Here is a 5,439-nt window from a genome sequence, read left to right as displayed (position 1 = left end):
CAAAAAAACAAAAAACCCTGAACGCCCCCCGTCACCCCAAGATTGGCCGCCTCTTACCAGGTGCCACCCCAAGCACGTGCTTGGTCGGCTGGTGCCTGGAGCTGGCCCTGTATCTTCTCCATTTTCTTCTCCTTGCTTCCTTCCACTTGTATACTTCCTTAATACAGTCTGTGTGCCTCCAGCCTTTCCTCTTTAGAATAAATTTCTTCTAAAAGCTCAATTGCCCTAGTCTTCCTCTCAGCTAAGTGTTGAGGAATTTGATGACAAAAATCAAGTTATGGATCCATCTTAACATGCTAACCCTCATTGCTCAGATACATGGGTTTTATTGACGCTTTAACACCCTTTCTTCATTTATACTTTGTCTATTTTGACTGTAAGCTATTCAGGGCAAAGGTTCTGTGGTGGTGGTATTATACAACAGATAATCCATGTTTAATATAAATCATTGTTTCACTGCCAGGCCCCCTGCATCAGGATTCCCCAATTATGAACAGTCACTTTGTTTTTTAATAAGCCTTTCTTAATAAAGCTCTCAGCATGGGATTTCTGACTGCTTGCGATGAACCTCGTTTCTTTCAGAGGTACCACTGATAGCACCATGTATATTAACTTATAGAAAGCCAGAAGACTTCCAGAAAAAGGTGCTCATTAGGGATAGTTGTAATGATTTGGCTAGGAAAACAGCAGACAACATTTCTCCCATTTTACTTTACGTTTGATTCAAGGGACTGTTGTGATAATTGGGCCTACAAATTTACCCTAATTGTAAGTTCAGCTGTAAAAAGTGAGTGAAAGTACATAAATTGTCACAATGACCTGTTATATAAAATTGTGTAAGAAAAGATGTAAGGAGACAGACTGAGTTAATTTAAACAGAAAAAGTTTTACTGCTACCACTCAAGGACTGTGTTAAGATTATGACTGGTAAACAAGAGGAGTAGAAAGCTAGAAATCAAAGAACTAAAATTATTGTGTCAGAAATTAGACCTATTGGTAGACAAAATAATGAGAGGATGGATTATTACACCCTTGCTACTTTTGGGGTTTCTGAAAAATAAAAGACTTGTAGGAAAAATTAGCAGAAGCAGCATTTGTCTGCCAACAATAATTGCAGCGAGCTTTATCATCTTGGGTGCAATCCCCACAGTCGATTTTGGCACCCCAGACCTCCTTTGTTCCAATCCTAAAAGATACCCTGACAAGAATGGGCCACAGAGAGGGATCCAGATGAAACTGCCATCTCAACTGGCTACAGTTACTTCCAGAACAAGACCTGGGATACTAGAATAAGCAATACTTCATTATCTTTTCCGCATCTCTCTTCAGCTCATGAGGGCCACACAGCAGGCATTAATGTTGATACTGGTCCTGGTCCTGGTCTCTCATCCATGCAAAGCTGCAGCTAGTACAGGGGTAAGAATGGGATTCAGGTGGTTTTGGCTACTTCACTGTATAAATAATAATAACCCCCCCCCAAATACAATCCTAACAGTGGAGGAACTTCTCCGACCTAAACTCCATTGCTGGGGTGGATGCTTCCTCATTTCTTCAATGTCCATGGTGAAAGGATTTCTAGACCAGATTTCTACTTTCATCAGAGAGAGGGATTCAGACTGCATGGCATCTACTAAGGTCTTTCTCTGATAGATGCTTGAATGTGTGGAATTCTATACTTCACGAGGCGAGGCACTGAAATTGCTTTGCCCAGCATAATACCAGAGCCTGATTATACTGCTTTACAGCCAAAATGCTTCTGAAATAAATGTAGTCAAACTTTACTAATTCTGGGTCACTGAGAATGAAAATGATGCTTAAAATTGTTGATTGGCTCTAGTTTTCAAGATATGCTATTGGGTCAGTATATACGACCCTTGACTTGGGAATGGCGGAGGATAAGTGAGTTATAAAGGGAAGGGATCTCAATTTAAACCAGAAATGACTAAAATACATCGTTGACTGGATCTATGAATAAATCTATGACTGGGTTTGGACAGTACTTGCTTTTTAGGCAAAACAATGAATGATGCAATCTGAAGCTGGTATTGCGTCATATATGATATGAATTGCATCATGTTATCCCTAGATGTCATGGATGATGCAATCATAACGAAGCTTACATCACTCTGCTGAACAAATTGCCCTATATCAGCTCGAGAAATCATACAGTGTTGTGCTCTCTTAATTGTCAGTGTTTGATTTTGCAAAGGGACACATTTCTGTTTAGCCATGTGAGCAGAGATGCCTCGTACTTGTGTGAACGGTGCAGATAACTTCTGCTATGTTGGTGGTGAAGTGACTTTTGCATCACAAAAGTGCAGTATAACCACTATGGTTAAGAAAGCCTATCACCTTTATTTTGGCTGCAAAATTGGAGATCAGGACAAGAGGTGGGCCCCACACATATGCTGCAACACTTGTGCAACAAATCTTCGCCAGTGGTTGAACAGGAAAAGGAAATCTATGCCTTTTGCAGTGCCAATGATTTGGAGAGAGCCAAAAGATCATACCAGCAATTGTTACTTCTGCATGGTGCCTCCAGTTGGGAAAGGTGTGTCAAAGAAGAAAAAGTGAACTGTGCATTATCCAAACATTCCATCAGCTATACGCCCAGTACCCCACGGAGAAGGACTGCCAGTTCCTGATGCACCAGAATCATTCTCACTTGAGTCAGACGAGGAAGAGGAAGAGGATGAAACTTCTGGTCCTGAACCATAAATGTCACAGGACCCGCATTTTCTCCCATCCTCCTCCTCTGAACCACACCTCATAACACAAGGTGAACTGAATGACCTTGTCAGGGATTTGGAACTACCCAAGAGTAAGGCAGAGCTGTTGGGCTCCAGACTACAGCAGTGGAATCTCCTGGCAGGTGATGTTAGGGTTTCCATGTTCTGTGACCGTCAAAAGGATCTTGTCCCATTCTTCTTCATGGAAGGTGATCTTGTAGCCTGCAACAACATCAATGGTGTGATGGCAGCCCTCAACATGGTTCACGATCCAGATAAGTGGAGTCTGTTCATTGATTCATCGAAGACGAGTCTTAAAGCTGTTTTACAGCATAATGGCAATGTTTTCCCATCAATTCCAGTTGGTCATGCAGTCCATATAAAGGAAATCTATGACAACATGAAACAACTCTTGAGGTGCATAAACTATGACCAACATCAGTGGCAGCTTTGTGGCGATTTGAAGGTTGTTGCTCTCTTGCTTGGTCTGTAGACTGGATACACAAAGTACTGCTGTTTTCTCTGTGAATGGGATAGTCGTGCAAGAGATTCCCACTCCATCAAGAAAGATTGGCCACTCCGACAGTCATTGGAGCCTGGGAGGAAAAATGTTCAGCATCCACCACTTGTTGAATCAAGGAAGATTTTGTTATCACCCTTACACATCAATCTGGGTCTGATGAAGAACTTTGTTAAGGCCATTGACAAAACACAAGCAGCTTTCAAGTACCTCCATGGAAAATTTCCAAGGTTAAGTGAAGCTAAGATAAAGGAAGGTATCTTTGTTGGTCCTTAGATTCGTGAACTTCTTCGAGATGATGCATTTGACCATGCACTGCGTGGCAAGGAAAAGACATCATGGAAAGCCTTCCAGTTAGTAGCAATAAATTTTCTTGGAAACAACAAGGCAGTCAACTACAGGTTGTTGGTGGAAAACCTCCTCAACATCTCACTAAAGATACATTTTTTGCACTCTCATCTAGATTTTTTTCCACCGAACTGCGGCGCAGTGAGCGATGAGCACGGCGAGCGATTTCACCAGGACATTGCAACAATGGAGAAACGCTATCAGGGCAAATGGAGCCCATCAATGCTTGCAGACTATTGCTGGACAGTGAGAAGAGATGCTCCATTTAATGAATACAAGAGACAAGCCAAGAAGCGCCGAGTAGACGCTGAATAGGACTAAACTATGTACATAATAGTTTTTTGCCTTTTGTTTCATAATAAATTTTATTTATATAATCCTTTTGCTGATTTTTAAAGTGTTACATAAACAGGACAAGTGAAATATTATCATGTAAAGCAACCATAAACACATGAAAAGACCTAGGTTTGCAATTTATGATTAAAACTCTACTATCTACACAATATACATAGACATTAAATGTAAAATTTAAATATCTTAGAAACAATAGACAATCAGTTGTTTTAATTGTCATATTTGAATTCAGCACATCAAAATACATAATAAATAGCACATTTTATCTCTGAAGCAGACGACTTTTCAAAAATTGTAGACCAGTTTTATCTGACCCTCCTGACATCTCTGTCCATGTCCTTTGAGACTGAGAACAGGAGTGGTGAGTTAGTCTCCAAAATTTTTTACTTGTCAGCATCTCTCTAGAGGTTGAGAAATTCTTGTCTCTTATAAGATGTGTGTATTCAGTTATCCACCACCACAACTTAAAATGCATTCTTAAAAACAAGATTATTAAAAAAATCCCAACAAAAGATAAACAACCCCTCTAAGTAAATGGTGGTAAAAAACAAAATTGATGGTACAATGTATCTCATTCACCGCACTGAACTAGGCTTCCACAGTATAGTTACAGAGAAAAGCCAAGAATATCTTACATCAAACCACTGGGCTATAGAGTTTCTCTCTCTTTCTGGCCCAATACTATTCAAGTATTTTATAAGAAGTATAGTAGCTTCAACAGGAGAGAATCTAGAGACCCACACCAGAATGGCCAATAGTTCAGTGGTTAAGATATTCACCAGGAGCAGTTGACCTGGATTGAAGTACCTGCTCCAGAGTGGGGAAGGTATTTGACCCTCAGTCTACCACATCCAGCCTCCCACCACTGGACTACTGAATATAAGGGATGCACTACCCCATCACCTCCTATCCTATCCCCTTGGATATCTAGCCTAGAAAATTGAAATGATTCATTTTGATAATGTTGTGATGATTAGTTTTGACATTTCCAATTCTTTTCTTTTTTCATTTTGACTGAAACAATTTACTGACATTGACATGAATTAACAAAATATTTTGGTTGACCCAAATCTGTACTGTTTAGGCAAAAAAAAAATTTCAGCAGAAAAGTGTTCCTAGTTCTAGATTTGGAACATACTTTAGTAAAGAGTCCATAGAAGAGCAACAAAAATGATAAAATGTTGAGAATACTTGGCTTACTATGAGAAAAGGTTAAAATAATGGGGCATGTTAAGTCTTGAGAAAAAGAAGACTAACAACAGTCTTCAAATATGTTAAAGAGGATGGTGATCAACTGTTCTCCATGTCCAATGAAAATAGAACATGAAATATTGGGCTTAATCTGCAGCAAGGGAGATTTAGGTTAGATATTAGGAAAAACTTTCTAACTATAACGATAGTTAAGTTCTGGAATGGGCTTCCAAGAGAGGTTGTGGAATCCCATTTGTTGGAGGTTTTTTAGAAAAGGGTTGGGCAGACACCTGTCAT

Source organism: Trachemys scripta, chromosome 9 (genome assembly GCF_013100865.1).
Source record: "Trachemys scripta elegans isolate TJP31775 chromosome 9, CAS_Tse_1.0, whole genome shotgun sequence".
NCBI classification, from domain to species: domain Eukaryota; kingdom Metazoa; phylum Chordata; order Testudines; family Emydidae; genus Trachemys; species Trachemys scripta.
Note: the sequence above shows the minus strand (reverse complement) of the source record.